The sequence below is a fragment of the Nicotiana tomentosiformis genome, chromosome 8 (genome assembly GCF_000390325.3).
Source record: "Nicotiana tomentosiformis chromosome 8, ASM39032v3, whole genome shotgun sequence".
Taxonomy (NCBI): Eukaryota; Viridiplantae; Streptophyta; class Magnoliopsida; order Solanales; family Solanaceae; genus Nicotiana; species Nicotiana tomentosiformis.
In genome coordinates this window covers 49,692,819-49,717,737 of record NC_090819.1, presented here as the reverse complement: position 1 = coordinate 49,717,737, position 24,919 = coordinate 49,692,819, and positions in this window count along the sequence as shown.

The window sequence follows — 24,919 nt, the reverse complement described above, 5'->3', positions numbered from 1 at the left end:
TCCATGTCGGGATCTCTATAGTCTGCATTAGCCCTCCAGGCTTCTGGTGCTCTACCTTCACTTGCTGGCAACTAGTACATTGGGCGACAAACTCAGCAATGTTCTTCTTCATATCATTCCACCAGTACACATCCTTAATGTCATGATACATCTTTGTCGACCCAGGATGGATGGAATACCATGAATAATGTGCCTCTGACATAATCCTGTCTCGTAGCCCTGCTACATCTGGAACACACAAACGACCCCTATATCTGAGAACCCCATCTCCCTTTAGCTCTAACAGTGGCTTCTTCTGCTGCGGAACTCGCTCTCTCAGCTCGACCAACTCTGGGTCCTCGTACTGCCTTTCCTTGACTTCCGCTATGAGGGATGATTTTGTAGTGTTTTGGAGTACAACTCCACCATCCTCAGAATCTACTAACCGAACCCCCAACGAAGACAATTGATGAATCTCTCTAGCTAATTGTCTTTTCTCGGGATCTACATGTGCTAAGCTACCCATAGATCGACGACTTAATGCATCTGCTACAACATTAGCTTTCCCTGGATGGTAGAGAATGTTAACATCGTAATCTTTCAATAACTCAAGCCATCGCCTCTGTCGCAAATTCAACTCTTTCTGCTTGAAGATATATTGTAGGCTTTTATGATCAGTAAATACATCAACATGAACACCATATAAATAATGCCGCCATATCTTAAGTGCATGGACAACCGCAGCTAACTCGAGGTCGTGGGTCGGATAATTCCTCTCGTGCTTCCTCAACTGCCTTGAAGCATACGCAATTACCTTCCCATGTTGCATCAGGACACATCCTAACCCGACACCTGATGCATCACAATACACGGCATAACCCTCTAGACCCTCTGGAAGTGTTAGAACTGGAGCTGAGGTCAACCTGTTCTTAAGCTCTTGGAAACTCCGCTCACAAGCCTCTGTCCATTGAAACTTAGTTTCTTTCTGTGTCAACTTCGTCAATGGTGCCGAAAGGGAAGAAAAACCCTCTACGAACCTCCGATAGTATCCTGCTAAGCCTAGAAAGCTATGAACCTCTGTCGGAGTGGTAGGTCTAGGCCAAGATTTCACGGCCTCAATCTTCTGAGTGTCCATCTTTATCCCATCATCTGATACAATATGCCCCAAGAATGCTACAGACTTCAACCAGAACTCACATTTAGAAAACTTAGCATACAACTTACGATCACGGAGGGTTTGGAGTACCGCTCGCAGGTGGTCCGCATGCTCATCCTCTGAACGGGAATAAACCAGAATATCATCAATAAATACTATCACGAACAGATCTAAAAATGGCCGGAATAGGCTATTCATCAAGTCCATAAATACAGCGGGTGCATTAGTCAACCCGAAGGACATGACAAGGAACTCAAATTGGCCATATCGGGTCCTGAAGGCTGTCTTCGGAATATCTTTTTCCCGAACTCTGACTTGGTGGTACCCCGACCTCAAATCTATCTTTGAAAAGCATCTAGCCCCCTGCAACTGATCAAACAAGTCATCGATCCTTGGAAGTGGATACTTATTCTTAATAGTTACCTTGTTCAGCTGCCTATAATCGATACACATCCTCAGCGAGCCGTCTTTCTTCCGCACAAATAGTACTGGTGCACCCCAAGGTGAGGTACTGGGCCTGATGTAACCTTTCTCCAGCAAATCTTTTAACTGCTCCTTCAACTCCTTCAATTCGCCAGGTGCCATTCTATACGGAGGGACGGATATTGGTTGAGTTCCTGGAAGCAAATCGATGCTAAAATCAATCTCTCGCTCTGGAGGAATACCTGGAAGCTCATCTGGAAACACATCTGCATACTCTTTGACTACGGGAATAGACTGAAGTGTAGGTATCTCAGCATCTGCATCTCTAACTCGCACAATATGATAAATGCACCCTTTTGCGATCATTTTCCTCGCCTTCAGATAGGAAATAAACCTACCTCTGGGTGTTGGTGTATTACCTACCCATTCAAGGACTGGCTCACCCGGAAAATGAAATCTGGCTGCCTTTGCTCGGCAATCAACTATGGCATAGCAAGCTGCCAACCAGTCCATGCCCATGATAGCATCAAAATCCATCATCTCTAGCTCAACTAGGTCAGCTGAGGTCTGACGACTACAAATTGTCACCGTACAACCTCGGTAAACCCGTCTAGCAATAATCGATTCTCCGACCAGTGTAGATACCGCAAAAGGATCACTTAGTATTTCAGGCACTATACCAAACTTCCTCGCGACAAATAGGGTAATATACGATAAAGTAGATCCTGGGTCTATCAAAGCATAAGCATCGTGAGAGCAAATGGTTAATATACCTGTCACAACGTCTAGTGAAGACTCCTGATCCTGTCGACCCGCTAAAGCATAGATACGGTTCTGATTACCACTTGAACTGGAACCTCTACCTCTGCCCCAACCTCTACCAGCCGAAGACTGAGACTCGCGCCCTGAAGGATGCACGGACATAGATGATCCTGTTGCTGAACTCGCTGGTTGTGCCATTTCCCCCGAATCTCTATTTAGGCAATCCCGCATCATAAGCCCTGGACGCCCACATGTATAACAAGCATCAGAACCTGCTCGGCATTGGCCCAAGTGTCTTCTACCACAGATGTCACACCGTGGAGGAAATGACCATGTCTGCGCAGATCCTCGCTGTCGCTGCAAACCCGAGGCCCGTGAGCTCTCACCCGATCCTGACTGATTATAGCGGTCATACCTGTAACCCTGTAACTGAGGTGGCGGAGGCCTAGGTGGCCGTCCGAAGTACAGGGTCCTATAACTACCCTGAGATTGCTCCTGAGACCTGGGAAACCTCATCCTCTTACGTTGCCCTTGCTCAGCCCTCTCTGTACCCTGCTGCCGACGCCTACCCCTTTCTATATTCTTGGCGAATGTCTGAATCCAGGAGATATCCATACTATCCTGCAATGCAGCGGTGGCACATGCCTCAGTTAACTCTGGGGCTAACCCTGCTATAAACCTGTGAATCCTATCCCGCATAGTAGCAACTATGGATGGTGCATATCTGGCCAATGAGTCAAAACGGAGACTATACTCTCGAACACTCATATTACCCTGCTTGAGGGCTAGAAACTGATCGACTCGAGCCTGTCGGATCTCCCGTGGTAAGTACTGGTCAAGGAAGGCATCTGAAAAATTCTCCCAAATAGCTGGAGGTGCATCACGTCCCCTGGACCTCTCCCATCCCTCGTACCAAAGGATGGCTATATCTCGGAGTCGAAAAGCTGCTAGCTCAACTGCCTCTTTCTCCGTGGCATGCATAACACGAAAGATCCTGTGAAGCTGATCTATGAAATCCTGTGGGTCCTCCCTCTGATCTGTCCCCGTGAACTCTGGGGGACTCAAAGCAATAAACTCTCGGACCCTTGAACTCCCAGACCCCTCAGAAGTTCCTGCACTAGCTGATGCCCTAGCCTGTTGCTGGGTAGCTACCAACTGTGTCAACAAATGCACCGCACTCCTCAAGTCCTGATCTGATGGAAGTGGAGGGGGAACTGGATGTGCGGTTTCCCTAGGAATCTCCGTAGTTGGTGGAGGAGCCGGTAATGGCTGAGTAGGGGTCTCACCTTGAGCCTCAGACTGGGCCCCATCTACTGGGGGTACCCTGCTGGTCCCCTCACCTACTGCTGTATCTCTCCTCTGGCTAGCCGTAGTCTTCCTAGTCACCGTCATCTGTGCATGCAAACACCAACACATAAGTTTAATTCAAATTTCCTATAACTCAGTTCTGTAGCACGATTTAGATTTCAAAGAAGGGTAACCAACTCCTAAATGCCCTGTAGTGCCCTGCTTATATAATGTGGTGCACAACACATCTATAAACAAGACCCTACTAGACACGGCTTGTAGACTCCCTAGGACAGAACTGCTCTGATACCAAGTTTGTCACGCCCCGAACCTAGGAGCGATACAAGCACCTGGTGCCTCACCTAACCTGGCGTACCAAATTGCGACTAAGGGACTCTGAACACATAATGTCATACTTTGGCCATGGGGCCACCTTGCAAGACAATTTGCGAAGCAAAATATAAAACTGAATGAAAACTAGCACTAACTAAACATCAATATAAAGCTAGGCTGAAAAGGCCGTCATAGCTACTACAGCTGACAAACCACCAAATTATACATACCAGGCCTACAAACCCAACATACTGCACTAACCAACAGGATATGTCTACAACCCTCTACTGATAGATGTACTATGATCGGAACAGGGCACCGACCTACCCATAACATATATACAGATATACATAAGATGTACACAACACTCTAGACCTGGCAACTCCGAAGGACGTGGAGCTTACCGATCAGGCTGAACTCGGGAAACACCTACTGAGGAGATCTACTCGTCTGTCTGTCTGAACCTGCATGCATGAAATGCAGCATCCCCGAAAAAGGGACGTCAGTACGAAATAATGTACCGAGTATGTAAGGCAATAACATAACTGAAAATCAAAACTGAACTGATAATATAATAACTGGAAGTAACTGGGAGTCAAAGATGATCTGGAGATATACTTACCTGCTGATACTGATTCAACTCTCTCAATATAATAAGTAAAATAGTTGTTCGGCCCTATAAGACTCGGTTTATATATGTAACTGCTCTGCCGTAGTAGGTTCGCTTATAGGTGCTCGGCCATACTAGGCTCTGTATCTCGGCCAACTGGGCTCGCTCATAGGCGCTCGGCCACAGTAGGCTCGATATATAACTTACCATCTGATCAGAGGTTGCCCAATAGGGGCCTGCCCATCAATTATAGCTCGATGGTAATGAAAATACTGTAATACTGTATATATAGGCTTGCTGCTCTCTTGACTGGAAGAAGACAATACTAAAATTGAATATAGAGTCTCGATAAGGAATAATATTGTAACTTATGAGACTAGAATAGTGTGAATAAATTCATGAATATGAACTTCTCTTTTTGTCTCATTACTAACACATGTAGCTACGAGATCATGCCAAAATGAAGGAAGGCTTAGCCTTAACATACCTTATCACAATCTTTTCAATCACCAAGTTGAACTCACCTCTTCGCACCTTAATCTACAAGAATGATAATAATACTATCGTTAAGTTACGAAAGGTACAACTATCGCACAACGAACGACAAACCTATTTTGTATTAAAACGGGCAGCATCTCCCCTATAATATGCCCTTCCTCCAACTTCAAGATAACACCAACAATACAAGGACAGAACAATAACAACATATATACATCATTTTCCAGCCCTATATACACCATCAAATACTACAAAACAGCCCAACACACCCCAATCTCTTCGTACACAAAACGACCACTGTAGTAGTGTCAAACGATCCGAAAATGTTATGACGAACGACCAGCCAACCACCCTACATTTATATGGTGTTTATAAACCCCCTTCCTCCTCCAAAACTCCACAAAATAGTAATAAAACACGCAGCCGAACAGCAACACAAAACAGTCCACAAAACAGTCCGCTACAAGTGAATAACTCGAACTCACGGCTTCCGATCACCGTCCCGTGAGTTCTTACAAGTATAGAACGACTTACCATGAAAGAGAGCAGTAAACTCACCTTATTTGTTGGATAACTCAGCTCTTATTTTGGTTCTTCAAACTCTAGGTTTTACCTCCAATTAGAACTTGAAAGGGAGAGAAAATCAATTAGGGTTTGTGGGAAATTTTTGGGAGGATTCTTTGCAGAGCTTATATCTGATTATTCTGCTCTATTTTAAGTCTAATATATGAAGAAAATAGGCCCTTAAAAGGCCTCTTTGGACGACCCGAAATGGCCCATTTTTGGGCTTTCATTTAAGCAAGTAGGTGACACACCTACTTGTCACCTAGCAGCTTGCGCAGTATCGCAAAAATGCCCATATCTCATTACTCCGATGTCATATTGACAAACGGTTTAATGCATTAAAAAATAGACTCATAGATCTTTAATTTGATTGGTGGAACACCCCATAACTCTACGTATATTGGGAGAAAATTGCAGTTACATTTGACCCAAAGTTTCAGTAAAACTTATGAGTGTAACTTGTGATGACTTTCATCGACTTTTGTTCCACAACTCGCTTGACATTAAAACATAACACACGGATGTCATACGACTAATATAAATCATAACATAATCTCCTTATCATGTTAATCACCCTAGTCTCACCCCAAAGGTATATGTTATAACATTCCCAACTTGTCGACTTTCGACGAAACATTATTTTCTTCAATTGCTTTAGCTTCTGAACCTTCCAACCCTCTTTGTACTTGTTTTTCATGATCTTCAATATTTGTAACCTCAGAGGTAACATGATTAACTTACTTTATATACTTTTAAATATTATCTCATTTTTGGTCCTACATTAGTTTGCTTACGACGCATTTTTACGTACGAAAATATAGGGTGTAACATTTGGTTACCTCATCCTTGATGAATTCATGTTTTACCTCGGACTGGGGTCTTCTCTTTTGTTTTACCGGGCGAAACATCGGGTCCAAGCTCAGTCGATGTGTAGCAATTTCCGGCGGGATCCCTATCATATCTAAATGGATCCAAGCAAAACAATCTATATTATTGATAAGAAATTCGATGAGTTTTTCCCTAATCTAGGGTGTTAACCCCGTACCCAGGTATACCTTTCGATCGAGTAGATGCTCGATTAATACGACTTGCTCCGGCTCTTTGACCGTTGATTTGGTGGTGTCGGAATCCTCGGGGATTATGAAGGATCTAGGGATCCAATAGTTATCGTCCTCGTCTGTTCCCTACTTCTCCGATTGAGTTGAGGATGGTAGTCGTGGTTGCTATTTAGCTTCCTATTTTCCTTTGGAATCCGATCCTTTTTTTTGATGAAAGTGCCGATGCCGGTATCACTTCGTCGACCATAAACATCTCTTTGGCAGCATGTTGTTCCCCATACACCATTTTTACTCTATCCGGTGTTGGGAACTTCAGCATTTGGTGAAGGGTTGAGGGGACCGCCCTCATATTGTGAATCCAGTGTCTTCCGAGCAGTGCGTTGTATCTCATATCGCCGTCGATCACACGGAACTTTGTTTCTTGAATAATTCCGACTACATTTACTGGTAGGATGATTTCACCTTTAGTTGTTTCGCTTGCCATGTTAAAGCCATTGAGAATCCGAGCTGTGGGTACGATCTGATCTTGTAGGCCGAGCTGCTCCACAACCCTCGATCGAATAATATTGGCCGAGCTTCCTAGATCAATTAAAACATGTTTAACCTGAATTTTATTCATAAGGATAGAGATTACCAAAGTATCATTGTGGGGTTGGGAGATCCCTTCTATTTCCTCATCATTGAATGATAAAGCGCCTTCTGGCACATAGTCTCGAGTTTATTTTTCTCTGGTGATTTATACTTTAGTGCATTTGAACACGGGCCCTTGTGGAATATCGACCCCACCAACGATCATGTGAATCACGTGCTGTGGTTCTTCCTGCTCATTTTTCTTGTTTGCGTCTCTGTCTCTGAAATGGTTTTTAGCTCGGTCGCTCATTATTTCTCGAAGGTGACCCTCATTGAATAAACGGGCCACCTCCTCCCTTCGTTGTCTGCAGTCTTCGGTTTTTATGACCATGTGTACCATGGTATTTGCATGTTTGATTGGGGTTCCTTTGGGATGGATCATTTTGTAGGGGTCTGGTCCATCTAGTAGCTTTGATTATCCCAATGGCTTACACAATACCTGATGCGTCGATACTGAAGTTATATTTTGACAATCGTGGTGCTTCTGTGGGATTGGCATGTTTATCAAAGCCACTTTTGCTCATGAGCCCTTGAGAGCTCGGTCTTTGATCGTTCCTTCCATTATTTCGGATGGGATTGCGTCCTGGGCTGCTATTTCCACGATCTGCTTTGTATGGTAGAAATCGATCTCTGCTCGACCGGGGTTCTCTGTCGATATCCCTTTGAGTTCTACCGACGAGCCTGTTTGGATAAGAGGAATCGGAAGGGGTCCCCAATTGATCATCCTCGATCCTGATCTTCGACTGATACCAATTATGTACATCGGCCCAGGTTACCGCTAGATATTGAATTAAATTCTGCTTTATCTATCGTGGCACCACCAAACTTCATTCGTTCAAACCGTGAGTAAAGTACTGAACAGCCCAATCGTTTGTGGCCGGTGGTAGTTCCATGCATTCCATCTGAAACCGAGATACGAATTCCCTCAACATTTCGTTGTCTTTTTGTTTCACCTTGAAGAGGTCCGATTTTCTAGTCGCAACCTTTGTTGCTTCGGCATGTGCCTTTACGAAGGAGTCTACAAGCATGGCAAAGGAATTGATAGAATTATGCGGCAATTTGTGGTACCATATCATTGCTCATTTCAACAAGGTTTCTCCAAATTTCTTCAGTAAAACAGATTCAATCTCATCGTCTTCTAAGTCATTTCCCTTTATTGCGCATGTATAAGAAGTGACATGTTCATTAGGGTCGGTGGTCCTATTATACTTAGGAATTTCTGGCATTCGGAACTTAAGCGACACCTGGTATTTGTTCAACCCGGGAGTTCGTAAGTGGGAATGGCTTCTGTACAAATCTTTTTGAATCCATACCTTTTAGAATCTGCGGTGCCCCTGGTATTTGGTCAACCCGTGAGTTGTATGTCTCCAGTTTGTAGTCATTTGCCTCGATTTTCTTTTCCCGATTCAATCCGTTTAGTGAGCTCCTCGAACATTTTCATAATGGCGGGTTCAGTCCCCAATTCGTTGGCGTTCGACCTTTCTGGCACAGGTCCAGTCCTATGAACGACTTCTGGTTTCATCCTACTCGGTGTTCGGTGCTGATTTTTGTAGTTGTTTTATAGTAGCTTGTTGAGATGGTAACATTTCGAATATCAATTGGAGACTAACTCCACCATCTTCTCTGCCCTGCGTACCTCGACCACCTGATCGAACTTCCCTTTGTATACTACCTTCAGGCTCAACGCCCAAATTTGCATTTAGGGCGACATGTGAACTGACATCGACGGGATTTTCAATTGGTGTTCCCTCGAGTTCGGCCTGAGGCACCTCGATTCCTGGGGTGGTTATGTTGTCATTTTCCCTATGAAATCTAAGGTTGTTGCCACCATGTGTAGGTGCTGCATGCGAGTTTGACATGTTTATCCTGAAAACAAATATTCTTACGAGAAGAAGTGTAAAGAAATGTGTGTTATCGAAATTAGTATTAAGTAATTACTATTATCCTTAGCCCCACGGTGGGTGGCAAACTGTTTACCCTTAAAATTAGATAACAATTAAACTTATAATGAGGTTCTAAGGATACACGATTTCACTTAATACCGATAGTCAAATATAAAGATTAATAACAGAAATGAACTATAAAATAAAGTGAATCAGTATTGAAACGGAATTCAACCCTCGAGCTAGGGTGCCCTCGAACTGATTGATACCAAAATAGTTAAAAATAAAGCAAGCTGATGAATAAGAAAGTATAAGCTAAAGAGAGGAGTGTTACAAATGGTTAATACTTCCCTTTATATAGTAGAGGAGTTCCACGTATGGTATAACTCTAATTATAGAAGGAAATCCCATGATTAGCTAATTAACCATTTTTTATTTGATCCATTCCGAGATTTACGCCGTGATCCTCAAATAGTCACATATATCTCGCCTTTATGTTACTGTGCTATCTTCGATCTTGCTCGATGTCTGTCTTGTTTGGCTTCGATCGCTATTAGCCTCGATCTTGACAGGTACCTCGGTTCTGAACTCGGTACCTTATCCTCGTGATATGGCCTAGTCCGTTGCGAGGCCATCGTTCGATGCAAACTCCCGGTCTCGGTCAAATAGTAAAATCGGGTGGGCCCGATTTTAACCATATACAATGTCCCAATTGTTATTTAATTTGGGTGCTGCATATATGCGAGGCGACGAGCGTATATGTGTGGCTAGGTTATGACCATAGCCGGATAGAGTTCAGTGTTATTTTATGCCTTGTTGAGACTGTATGATTTGTTATCCGTATTTCATTGACTATATTATAACGTGATGAGCCTTAATCATGCTTAGAGACTATGCTAGAGTTATGGCTCGATAATTTGAACATGTCAGAGTTCGTTTACAGTGTTGGGCTTTCTAGTTTAGCCATTTTCATGTAATTACCGTAATTGACTTATGATTTTACTATTATTAACTCTTGTTGCTCCTATTTCATACCATGATCGGACTTACGAATAACAAATTAAAACGTTGAACTGTTCAGAATGTTGAGTTATGTGGTTAGCCATAGCCATCCCTCATTCATGTTGACATTTATCCGCATTCTATTATTTTGTCGTAATGCGCCTTTATTACATCATCTCATATGCATATACCTAAGTTGGAGAGTTGGATATGGAGAAAAGTTGAGGATTTAGCACAAAGGACATTATGAGCGGATATTGCTTATGGACTTTATTATTATTGTTGTGGATCAGGTTGCATGCCACAACGACACTTCAATTTTGATATGTCCCTTCGGAGTCAGGTGATTATGCATGTTACTTTGGGCCCTGTGAGCACTCAGACTGATATTAATTTGGACACTTGGCTAGTGTCAAGCAAGTGTATTGGTACCGTGAGATGTTGAGATTTGATCATGAGAATGTATATGCATTATAGATTTATGCAGTAGCACTCATATGTCTATTTTCTTGGTTTATTATTGTGATTTTGGTAGCAATTGAGATATTGACCTGTATTGGGCTTCCATTACCTAAAAATCATGTCTAAATAGCAAAATTTACCGTGCCTTGCTTTTGTATTGATAATATCATATCTTTTCTACTGCTTTACATTTTGCTTATACATGCTTATCATACTGCTAGTGAGTGTAAGTGTCGATCCCTCGTCACTACTTTTTCAAGGTAGATTTGATACTTATTGAATACTGTGGGTTTTTTTTACTCACACTATACATTTGTACATTTTTTTCAGATTCTGAGGCCGGTGCCGGTCATACGCATCAGCGACATAAAGATTTGAATTGAAGACTTCATGGTGAGCTACCTTTTGGTTGGATCTGCAAAACATGGAGTCCCCCTCCTTTGATTATCTATATATGTCGTTTGTTCTTCAGATAGATATAGTTATGTTGATAGATAAAATTCACTCTTTTAGATGCTTGTGATATTGTGACACCGGGTTTTGGGCATTGCTAGACAGTTGTGGTCATGTTTAGACCATGTGTCGGATATTTTTATCTTTACATTGATATTAAGACTATTTATGCTTTTATGTTTTATCATCACTCTATTAATAACTTAATAAATTAGGTTATGTTATTATTATTATGTGTTGCCTTACCTAGCAAGTGGGTTAGGCGCTAACACCACCTTTGATAGGATTTTGCCCGTGATATAATAAAATCAGGACGGACCCACAAGATCATGAAAAAACTTTAATCATTATCGATAGGGGGACTTATTGCAACAATGTGACGCCATTTGGACTAAAAAATATTGGAGGCACATATCAAAGTCTTGTAACCCAGATGTTCAAATAATATTTTGGGAAAACTATGGAGTTTTATATGGATGACATGTTGTAACAACCACGTCGGTCATTTTGTGTATATGAGACCCATTCCCCTATTTGATGTTTCTCATATGTTTGTTTGTTGTTTTATAACTTTTGGGGCTAGTTGTTTTATTTTGGCAAAGAGTGAGAGTGATTTAGAACACTTAATCTCATTCTTGGAAGCTTAAATTAATAACACTAACAAAGATTTGACTTTTTAGTAGAAAACCTCGGAATCGAGATTTGATGGTTTCAATCGGTTTGTATGGTGATTCGTGGAATTTTGCACCTTTGGATAAGTTTGAATTAGGTATATGGACTTGTTGGTATGATTAAACAAGGTCACAGGGGTCTCGAGTGTAACTCAGGGTTATTTTGAACCATTTTGGTTGAGTTAAGAGTGAATGATTTGCTGGTGTGCTATAGTGCTTCGTGATTGCGGAGCATAGGCTCGCGATCATGGAGAGGGATTGCGCAGCTGGAGCTTTTTGCATCTCGTTCACAGGAAGATGGAACGACCACACAGTTGTGTAAAGATGGCTTCACTTTTGCATGGGGATTCTTGCGTTCGCGTAAAGGCGGGGCTGGCTGGGGGTTCTTGGCCTTTGCTAAGGGGAATTCGCATTCATGGAGGGTGGACTGTTTGTCTTTCATGATTACGAGGCATCGGATGCAATCACGTCGGGCAATTTTTGTGCTGCAACATTTTGTGCTTCGCCATCGAGAAGGTTTTACCTAGGCATATTTTATAAGTGTAGTAATTTGGGATTTTGCCCATTCTTTTGCATTTTTAATCATAGACTTCGAGAGAAGGAGATTTTGAAGAGGAATTTCACAACTGGATTAGAGGTAAGTAATTTTAACTTGGATTTGGTTACATATCTTGATTCGCCATGAATTTCTACATCTAAAACTTGGAATTGAAAGTAAAGTTTTGGGGTTTTGTCTACAATTTAGAGAGTGTAATTTGGAAATTTGAGTACCTATTTGGACTTATTTTTGGAATCTAATTATATATTTGGACTCGTGGAATTACGTGTAGTCTAGATCTAACCCCTTGATTCGGGTTTTGACCTTGTGAACCCGGGTTGACTTTTGGGGATTTGATTAAAGATTTATGCTTTATTGTTTGGAATTGATTCTTATTGATTTGTTTGACGTTACTGAGTTGTATTTGACTAGATTTGAGTTGGTTGGGGTGGATTTGAGAGAAAATGCTATTTTTGAAGTTTGAAGCTTATCGGGGGGGGGGGGGGGGAGGGAGGGTAAGTCCCTTATCTATCCTTGTTAGAAGGAATTGTCCTTCATAAGTGATCTATTTGCTACCTATTCTTTGATATAGGAGCCACGTATATGCAAGGTGATGAGCGTATATACGTAGCTAGGTTATTGTAAGGCCCCATTAAAAAATTCACCAAGGAATTGGAGGTTTTATGCTGCCGAGGTAGACTTTTGTGTTTGAGGACTGTAGAAATTCTTTTTGGGTTGCAGAGTGCACTGAGGTGTGGATGAAGTTTTTTGGCAAAAGAAGGCAATTCTGCAGTCTATTTCGCGACCGCAGAACCGTTTCGAGGGCCGCAAAATCATCGCAGAGCAGAGTAGAAAGTTGTTGAAGTTTGAGGGCTGTTTTCGCGGTCCATTGTACGCTTGCATACCTGTTTCGTGGTCCACACTTCTATCGCAGAGTTAGCATGAGAAAATATTGTTGGGCGATTTTGCGGCCCATTCCGCGGCCGCATAAGTGGTCTGCGGACCGCAGACTTGTCGTATACCAGTCCAGAGCAGCCTAGTTCTTGGCAACGTTTTCGCAGCCCATTTTGCGGGCCGCATTTGTGTTATGCAGTTCTTTCTGCGACCGCAAACCTGAGTTCAGAGGTTCTATTTTCCTTTTTTTTAACCCCACCCCATTTTAATAAATAGCTTCTGGGGCTTATTTTTGAATGATTGTATGATGATTTTAGAGAGAGGTAAGAGCATTTTAGAGAGAAAAGGAGGAAACCAAACATTCTAATCATCCAATCTTGCACCAACCTTCAAGAATCAAGGAAGTCACTCACTATACCACCATCTATCGGGGTAAGTTCTTGTCCTACATCATCCATGCAAATTGTTTAGGGTCTAAGTAGATTGTGGAGTTGGAGACAGGCCGTGCATGTGCCAATAAGTTGTATAATGTGAGGTTACTTAACTAGTTTTGGGTAGTTTCTTGTTGAAATTGGTTTAGGGAGGACGGGATTACCATTGTAGAGCTTCATAGTCCATTTTCCATACTAGGTTTTTGACTAAATTCATAAGAGAATTACACCATGTGAATCCTTCTAATTCTTATCCGATTTTCACTATCTTCCTATAGATTGTTATTGCTAGAAGTATTGGGACGTTGTAGTAACTTAAGGAAAGCTCAAACAAGGTATGTTGGCTAAACTCCTCTTTTAGAATTGAACCCCACAATGCCCTTGTATGTACCGTGTTTCTTATTATAGTTTAATTATTCCGAACAAGCCTTGTGTCAAAAGATATATGCGTTCAATTTGTATTCCAAACCTTCTTGTATGTTGAGTTACTATTTGAGAAGGTGATAAAGCTTGGGATGTGTGGTTATATGTTATGGTTTAAAAACATGATTCTAATGAAAACTAGCATGTTGAATTGTGTAAGAAATCACCTTTGCCTAAGACCCTTAATTTGGTTAGTTGCTCAAATGTGTATTTAATGTCTTGAGTAGAAATGCCTTATTGTTGATAATCTATAAAGATGCTTGAAAGTGAAAGAAGTGAGTTGGAGATATAAAGTGTGGCTACCGTGCCAAGAATGAAAGTTATTCTTGTGGCCAATGGTGCCAATTAAATGGAGTGATGTGAGAAAGGTTAAGAAATGAGCCTTGATTCGACTGTTCCAAATTGACTTCAAAAATAGATTTGCCTAAAATCTTATGTACTCAAGTCGTGCCCAAATGTGGTTGTTTCAACTGATGCTATGCTTTGTAAATATTTCCCACATGTTTTGAGCTCTTATATATTGATGAGTTGAAATGGTGTATTGCCCTTTTGGGGAAAAGTATTTCAAGAATAAATGATGTGTTACTCGTTTATGATTTTAACTTGTGCTTCGATTGCCAATCATTTTACTCCGTTTCTTGGAATGAGATCCATTGCGTTTAAAGTCTTCATTACTAATGAACATAAAGTTGTGATTTTCGGAATATTCTATATGCTGATGTTTATGATGATAATCCTTGTAAGTAAAGAAATGGAAGTGTGGAATATAAGATATGACCACCGTGGCTTGGGATAACGAATCATAAGTATTTCTAGGAGAGCCAATGAAATTATAATGATGTTGTAAATGGTTGAAGTTACTAATGAGGCTATATACATAGTGTGAAAGGTAATGAGGTGAATATAAAAATATATTTGTGCTTTTGTTTCCCTTGTGTGCAAACAAAAAATATTTTTGGGAGTATCGTTAGCAAACCAAGGAAGGGTGAGTCATAAGGCCCATACCCTAAAATCCACGTGTCGTTGTAGGGATGGATTGTAATTATTCCCCTTGTTTGGGATGAGATTGAGATATTGATGTAATTGTGGTTATTATCCTTAATTGGGATGAGGTTGATATTAGTTGTGAATTGAAAAGTCAACCCACACGACATATGTGAGAAGGCAGCCTAGCTGATCAGGTGGAGATCGGATGCCATGTTGCGCCCATGGTGGTACTACTCTTGGTAACACCTTTCTTTCACACCACATGTCAAACCACATTGTTCGTGGAGAGATGGCCTAGACGATCAGACTCCCTGCTAAAAATACGGTGGTATATCAGTGCTAATGATCTCCCAACCAAAAATATATATTATTTTCGTATTTTAAAAGTTCTTATGTTTTAACTGGTAATTTGGATATTGTTAATTGTGACTTGATATTTCTATGGTTTTCTCTTTCTTATATTGGCATTCTATTGTGAAAGAGGACATTTAACTTTATATACTAGTATTATTCCATATGTACTAACGCCTCTTTTTGCCGGGGCCGCATCTTCAATGGATGCAGGTGGATTCGTCAGTGTGCAGTTTTGATCCTCGTTAGTAATTACTCTATATTCAGCAAATTTTTGTGAGCCCTACTCTGTCCCGGGCTTCATGTCATTTGATGTTGTACTTTATGTTTTGAGGTATAGCCGGGGCCTTGTCGCCGGCACTTCCATGCTTCAATTCTGTTGTACTTAGAGGCTCCGTAGACAAGTTGTGGGTGGTGTATGAAGTTGGGAATTAAACTAGTAAGTGTTGGTATTTGGGCAAACATGTTTTAATCATATCAGTAAACTTGTTATATTTTGGTAATCATAAATGAATATCCTTTAGTAATGGAAAAGATGGTGGAACACTTGACTCTTCTCATGTCTATCACCTGTACTGGTTATTATATTGTTAATCGGCAAGGTTGGGTAGAAGGCATCTAACATGCTCACTTAAACGAGGTATCTCAGTTGAGTGCCGGTCGTGCTCCCCAAGGTCGGGGTGGGACAGTTATGACTGTATCTAGTAGTTTGGCTTGAGTTTTGCCTTGTTTGGATTACGTGAGATTATTATCCATGTTTCAAATTTGTTCTATGACTACGTGATGATTCATAACTATTAGGAGCATGCTTAATGTTATGACCTGTTGAATTGGGAATAGAGGATCGTTTTGCGATGTCTACACTTGTCTTATTTGCTCCATGTTTTGGTGGTTATTTGCCTTAATTAACTCATGTTAGATAACATGATTAGACTTCTTCATTCTTAAATAGCTTATTGAGCTGTTGTGATAAATTGATTTACATGATTAGCCTTCGCTATCTTTTATTCGTATGAGCTTTTATCTGTATTCTTATTGTTATATCTGGTTCTTCCTTGTTACATTGTTTCATACGCATATGCATGAGTGCAGAGTTAGTCATTCAAGAAAGGTGAGGATTTTGGTACAACAGACACTATGAGAGGATATTGATTATTAGTTATTGATCATTAATTGTAAAATGATGCTTTGATGTAGATTCGTCCCTTCGGGGTTAGGTGATTATTGATGTTACTTTGGACCCTGTGAGCATATGCACCCAGACTTTTGGTGCTTGGTTTGGACACGTGGCTATGTTAGGCACATGGATTTGTGCAGTGAGGTATTGAGAAAGGATCTTGAGCATGCAAATATACACTTTGACTCATGCATCAATTTTATATAAATGTTGTTGATATGTATCATGTATTTACATGAGGATTGAGGTGCTGATAACTTATTTGATCTTCTTTATATGTAAAGCACGCCTTAATTCCATATGGACTATGTTTTGAGCTTTTAAACTCATTTGATGATGCCATGCTTTATATCATATCTTATTTATGCTTTCACCTGATTATTGGACTTTGTTTTAGTCAATAACTATCGATGTCGACTCCTCGCCACTACTTCTTCGAGGATAGACTTGATACTTATTGAGTATTGTGGGTTTGTACTCATACTACACACTTTGTATATTTTTGTACAGGTTCAGAGGTTGGTGTTAGTGGTGTTCGCCTAGTGGAGTAGGAGATCTAGTTGAGACTTCGTGGTGAGCTGATTTACTTGATTTGATCCACAGCACATGGAGTCCCCTTCCCTACTAATATATGATGTTCTATCTATTTCCTTTTCATAGAGACATTGTTGTTCAGTGGACACTCTTTATTCTTGTTATATGCTTGTGATATTTGTGACACTGGACTTTGGGAATTATTTGAAAGGCGTGGTCATATTTAGACCATGTCTTAGATATTTGCAATTATGATATTAGTTTTGAAACTTTTTCTATTCTCATATTATCTCATAATTCTGTTAAGGCTTAAAAGGCTACTTTCATTATTGTTGAATGAGTGTTGGCTTGCCTAAAGAGGGTGTTAGGCGATCAAGTCTTTTTGGTGAAATTTTGGGTCATGACAAGTTGGTATCAGAGCTCTAGGTTGTCAGGGTTTCACAAGTCACGAGCAGGCCTAGTAGTGTCTTGTGGATCGATATAGTGACATTAGTATCTATCCATGAGAGGCTATAGGGCTTTAGGAAACTTTCCCTTTCTTAATTTCTCATCCTGTGTTGATTATTGTCTGACTCAAAATGTTTCTCTTGTACTCTCTAACAGATTGTGAGGATGCACGCTTCAGCCGCATCGGGTGCCGTATAGGAAACACCACCAGCCGTAGATGGGAGAGGCAAGGATGGTGATAGGGAAAGGCTCCCACCTAGGGTCGCACAGTCACAGCTAGAGGTGGAGCATCCTTCGTCGCCCATAGGATCTGGTGGATGAGCCTATTATAGATGAGCATATTGAGGCTTCAATACACGCCTAGCATCCATAGGGTTTCATTGTTGCACCAATATTTCAGGAGGCAATGGCTAAGATGGTCTACTTTATTGATGCATTCACCTAGGTTGGACTGGTTCTAGTGGCCCCAGCTACATCTAATGATTGAGGGGGAGCTCAAACCCCGATTAATCGAACTAAAGAGCAGCCTATTATAGTTGCTAGATTTGAGGTTATGACTACCATGTCCGCTGAGGAGTAGAAGAGGCTAGAGAGATTTTAGAGGTTCCACCCACCTTACTCTGATGGTGACATTTCAGAGGACACCTAGGATTTCCTAGATCGACATCATCGGATTCTTTGAAATTACGGTCTGGTAGAGTCCAATGGAGTGGACTGCACTACATTGAGGTGAGGGCAAATGCGAGGAGTTGGTGGTAGACCTATGAGCTGCACATGCCAGTTGGTTCATCTCCACTTACATGGCTCAATTTTCGCATTTAGTTCATGAGAGGTACATCCAACTCACCAGGAGGGATGAGTTGAGAGGCCAGTTTAACAATCTTCAGCACGATCGTGTGTCAATGATCAAGCATGAGGCGATTCTCACAGAATTATCTCTTCATGCCATGTTCTTGATCCCCACCGAGGCATAGAAGGTGAGGCGATTTATTTCGGTTTGACTTATGGCATCGGGGTTGCTATGTCTCAAGAGTTAGAGATTGGTTCTACTTTCCATCCGGCCGTAGAGATAAGTAAGATGATTAAACATATTTGCACTGAGGGGAGAGAGGATATGACGAGGAACAAGAGGCCTCGTCATTTTGGGGGTTTCAGTGGTACCTCATCAGGGGGTAGGGGTCTATTTGGAAGAGGCCAACACAGTTGGCCAGCTTATTCTACATAGCATGGAGCCCATGGTGTAGTGATCGATCTTCTTTCAGCACTCTGTTTCCATCATCTTTTAGTGCTCTTCCAGTGAGCTCGTATTGTGCTATGTCTGTTCAAGGTTCCTTCAATGGATATTTAGGCCATCAAGGGTAGTTTCAGGTTTAGCAGCCTTATTCAGCTAGAGGTTGTTTAGAGTGTGGAGAGTTTGGCAATGTGAGGAAGTATTTCCCCAGTATTGGTAGAGGCACAAATCATAGAGTTACGAGTCAATGGTTCCAACGCTAGTTGCATCACCCCCTGCTCAGTCAGTTAGAGAGGGAGGGCATATAGCAAGAGGCCACCCTAGAGGGGGAGGTCAGGTTGGTGAAAGCTCGACCATTGGCAGTCAGACCCGTTGCTATGCTTTTCTAGGTAGACACGAGGCGGTGGCCTCAGATGCAGTGATCACAAGTATGGTTTGAGTCTATCAAAGAGATGCTTCTATGTTGTTTAACTTGGAGTCTACTTATTCATATGTGTCATCGTATTTTGCTTCTTATTTTGATATGCCTCGTGGTTCTATTGATATTCCTGTTCATGTGTATACACCTGCTGGTGATTCTATTATGGTTGATCGTGTATAATAGTCTTGTGCAGTTACCATTGGACGCTATGAGACTAGGGTTGATCTTCTGTTGGTTAATATCGTAGATTTTGAGGTGATTTTGGTATGGATTGGTTATCTCTATACCATAATATTCTTGATTGTGACGCTAAGATAGTGATGTTGGCTATGCTGGTGTTGCCAATATTTGTGACGCTAAGATCATGACGTTGGCTATGCTGGTGTTTCCAATGTTATAATGGAGGGGTTCTCATAGTCACACTCCTAGTGGGGTAATTTTATTTCTAAAGGATCAACGAATGGTTAAGAAGCGGTATTCTGCGTATCTAGATTTTGTTAGAGATGCTAGCATTGAGAATCCTACTTTTGATTCAGTCTCAGTAGTGAGGGAGTTTGCAGATGTGTTTCCCGCAAACCTACTGGGCATGCCACATAATATGGATATCAATTTTGGTATTAATTTTGATCTGGGCACTCATCCCATTCTATTCCACCATAGCGCATGGCTCCAGCTAAGTTGAAGGAATTGAAGGAGTAGTTGCAGTAGTTGTTGGATAAGTGATTCATCTGGCTGAGTATTTCTCCTTGGGGTGCACCGATGTTGTTTGTGAAGAAGAAACATGGTTACATGAGAATGTGCATTGATTATAGGCAGTTGAAGAAGGTTACCATCAGGAATAAGTATTCATTGGTTCGCATTGATGATTTGTTTGATCAGCTTCAGGGTGCCAAGGTGTTCTCGAAGATTGACTTGAGATAAGGTTATTATTAGTTGAGAATTAGGGCTTCTGACATCTCCGAGATGACTTTCAAGACTCGTGGTCGTTATGAGTTTTTGGTGATGTCTTTTTGTTTGACTAATTCCCCAACATCTTTCATGCGCTTGATGAACAATGTGTTCCAGCCTTATTGGGATTCCTTTATTATCGTTTTCATTGATAATATCTTAATATATTCCCTTAGTAGAGAGGAGCACGAGTAGTATTTGAGGATTGTGCTGCAGATTCTACGGGAGAAGAAGTTGTATGCTATGTTCTCCAAGTGTGAGTTTTGGTTAGACTTGGTGGCATTATTGAGCCATGTGGAGTTTAGTGATGGGTTCAATGTGGATCCGTAGAAGATTTAGGCAGTTCTAAGTTATCCTAGACCTTCTACCACTACAGTGATTGGGTGTTTCTTGGGTTTGGCTGGATACAATCATCGATTTGTCGAAGGGGTTTCATATATTACAGCTTTATTGACTATGTTGACCTAGAAGGGCACTCCGTTTAGAAGGCCTGACGAGTGTGAGGAGAGATTTCAGAAGTTCAAGACTGCTTTGACTACAACTCCAGTTTTTGTATTGCCCTAGGATCATGGATGTATATTGTCTACTATGATGCTTCGCGTATTGGCCTTGGGTGTGTGTTTGTCATGCCCCAACCTCGGGGAGCACCATCGGCGCTCAACAGAGTTACCCTGGTCGAGAAAGCCTACACAATATCATCTACCAAACTCACCCATGAATAAAGAGAAGAATACATTTCATTAATTAGACAGTAAGAAAGAGGTCAAGTGAATAACACCAGTTCATTTCCATTAGTTACGTCATCATGGATAATCAACAACAAGGCCTTCCAAATTATGAATTTAAACACATATTTGAGCAATTTAGGGTTTTAGGCACATGTGATTTCTTACACAATTTGACATGATAACTTTTATTAGAATCGCGTTTTTAAATCCTAACATAATAACACATGGCCTATACTAAAACCACGTTCTCAAACAGTAACTCAATATAACATGTATCTTTGGAATACATATTGAATGCATATTTATTTTGACACAAGGCTTATTTGGAATAATCAATTTATAATGAGCATCACGGGACTTACAAGGCCATTGTGGGGTTAAATTCTAAAAGAGAATTTTAGCCAACATACCTAGCTTTGAGCTTCCCTTAATTCACTACACAATTTTGGAATCCTAGCGACTTTGATCTATTTAGAGACACAGCAATATTGAACACGAATTAGGATGGAGTTCATGATTCCAGCTCATTTGTGCATTTTATCAAACACTAGGTGGCTATTATGATCTCAAGATCCTCCTATGTTGGGTTCCTCTATTTCACTACCCAAAATCTACCCAATTGAGCTCAACAATCTCCCCACTATCTTTGATAACACATGCATGCATAATGAACAACTTCCACACCCAATAATTGCTTGGCTTATTACATATTTTAAGTCAAAACTTGAAATTGAAGGCTAGGGCTAGAACCTTACCCTTTGGTGGAAGACATTTTGAGTTACCCTAGAGAATTCTTCAAGGCGTGAGCAAGGATTGATGAGCAAGTGACTTAGAAATTCATTTTTCTCACTCTAGACCACCTTCCTCTCTCTACAATATAAGTTTGAATCTTCTAAAATGATTCCTAACACTGTTTTGTAAGAATGGGGTCGGGTTCAAAAATTAGTAAAAAATAAAGCCCCGATGCAGATCTGCAGTCGCATAACGCTTATGCGGTCCGCATAATGGCCCTCCGGAACTGGGCACTCCTGCCTCACTCTACGACTAGTCTGCGGTCCGTAGACCTTTTTTGCGGTCACATCATACACCGCAGAACTTTCCTCCAGAAATTTTTGGGTTGGGTCTGTGATAGGTTTTATGGCCTGCTAAATGATTATGCGGCCGCATAATGGATCGCATAATGGTCCAAAAAATTTTCCCAAATTTTTGTTTCAGTCTGCGGCAGATATGCGGTCTGCATATCAGTTCTCCTACCGCAGAAATGTCCTGCACTTCCAAAAGTTTTCTTCAATTCCTCAATGCACTGTTCAACCCAAAAAGTCCGAACCGTGCCGCAAAGAATCTCCACAATCATCAATGCTTACTTCGGCACTACAAAACCTCGGGGTTTATGTAAACTTTTATGGGGCCTTACAGTGTTAAAACAGGATGATAAGGTGATTGCCTACACGTCGCGTCATGCCAATTGAAGCCCATAAGAAGAATAATTCGGTCCATGATTTGAAGGTAGCGCTATTGTCCACGCGCTCAAGTTTTAGAGGCATTACTTGTCTGCTGTGTCTTGTGAGGTTTACATTGATCATCAGAATCTTCAGCATCTATTCGAGCAAAAGGATTTGAATTTGAGGCAGTGGAGGTGGTTAGAGTTCTTTATGATATCTTTATTTTGTATCTTCCGGGGAAGAAGAATATGGTAGCAGATGCTTTGAGTAGGAAGGCCGAGAGTATGGGGAGTTTGGCATTTATTCCAGCTATGGACAAGCCTTGCCTATGGATGTTTAGGCATTGGCCAATAGATTTGTGAGATTGGATATTTCGGAACTTAGTAGAGTCATCGCTTGTGTATTTGTGTCTTCATTGTTTGAGCGTATTAAGGCTCGCCAGTATGATGATTCTCATGTGCTTTTCCTTGCGGACACGGTGTTGCAAGATGGTGCTAAGGATGTGGTTATTGGTGATGATGGTGTATTGCGACTTCAGAGTCAGATTTGTGTTCCGAATGTGGATGGTTTGAGGGAGTTGATTCTTTAGGAGGCTCATAGTTCCCGGTATTTTATTTATCTAGGTGCTACAAAGATGTATCATGACTTGAAGCAACATAATTGGTGGTGGAAGATGAAGGACATTGTTGGGTATGTTTCACGGTGTTGAATTGTCAGTAGGTCAAGTATGAGCATCAGAAATCAGGTGGTTTGACTTAGAGATTGGTGATACCTTAGTGGAAGTGGGAGCCCAGTACTATGGATTTTATGGCTGGATCGCCACGGACATTAAGGAGATTTGACATTGTATGGTTCGTTCATGACTTCTTACACTTTAGAAAAGTTGGGTTGGATATATATATCAGAGAGATTATCCACTTACAAGGTGTGCCTGTTTCTACCATCTTGGATCGGAGCACTAAGTTTACATCCCACTTTTGGAAAGCTATCTAGCGATAGTTGGGCACACACGTGGAGCTGAGAACTACAATTCACCCTCAAAATAATGGGTAGTCTAAGTGGACCATTTAGATCCTTGGGGATATTTTGAGAGCCTGTGTTATTGATGTCGGGGGCCAATGGGACCAATTTCTATCATTGGCAGAGTTTTCTTACAATAACACCTACCAGTATAGTATCTTGATGGCTCCGTATGAGGCCTTATATGTGAGGTGGTATCACTCTCTGGTTGGTTGGTTTGAGCCTAGTAAGGCTATGTAGTTGGGTATACATTTGGTTTGTGAAACTTTAAAGAATGTGAAGTTGATTTAGGAGCGACTTCGTACAATGAAGTTCAAGCAGAAGAGTTATGCTGATAGAAAGATTCATGATATGGCTTTTATGGAGGGTGATAATATTCTTCTTAGAGTTTCTCCTATGAAGGGCGTGATGAGAGTTGGCAAGAAGGGCAAGTTTAGCCCTCGATACATTGGTCCATTTGAGGTTTTAGAGACATTGGGTGAGATGGCTTATGTCACGCCCCAAACCTGGGGAGGCATGGCTGGCACCCGGTGCCGAGGTGGCCCGAGCGAACCACTCTGTAACTCATGATCATTCGACCAAAACTAGAACATACATAGGTCGAGTTGGCTGAACTCCATCCTTTTGTAACTATCATTGGCCAACAAGGCCACAACTAATAATGTATAATTATAAGTGGGCAACACTGTATCACTGAACTATTTTTCTTAAAACATGAATACATATGGGTTGTCAAAGCCTCTGACATACTGTACAAAATGAACCTCTGTGTACAAAGCCTCTAAGATTATTTGACATCAAAAGGGATAGGGTACCGGTCTACCTATAAGTCTGTGGTAAAACTTTGACATGATGACTCATAGACTCGGCTGCACTCCGAATGAGGTGGAGTCTTACCGATCCTTCGCTGAATGCCAATCTTGTCTACTAAGAAGGCCCATCAAACTGATTATCTATACTTGTAGGCATGAATGCAGCGTCACCAATAAAAGGATGTCACTACAAATAATGTACTGAGTATGTAAGGCTGAACTGAAACATAACAGTAAGTCAACACTAATTAAAGACATATAAGAATCAACCTGAATCTCTGAAGTGCCACCGCATATGCATCTCTTTGAGACTAGTATCCATATCGTATGATGCATGACTGCCCAACTAATCAGTGGTAACTGCCCGACCGACCATAGCACGGTGGTAAATATATGACTGCCCGACCGGCCGTAGGTCGGTGGTAAATGCGTAGCTGCCCAACCGGCCGTAGCTCGGTGGTAAATGTATAACTGCCTGACCGGTGATAAATAATGATACATAAATGTCCAACCGGTGGTAACTGCTCGACCGGCTATAGCACGGTGGTAAATGCATGAAAATGCATGTCTCATTATATTAAAAACATTAACATCTCTATCATATACCTCAACAAGGAACTAGATACATATTTAGACATGCTTGAATATCACTTTACGAGAATGAATAACATAGACATCCTTAACTGCTAAGAGTAAAACTACTTATGAAATATCATTACGTTTACGTATCGTTTCTTGGATGATGCCAAAAATAAAAGAAGGAT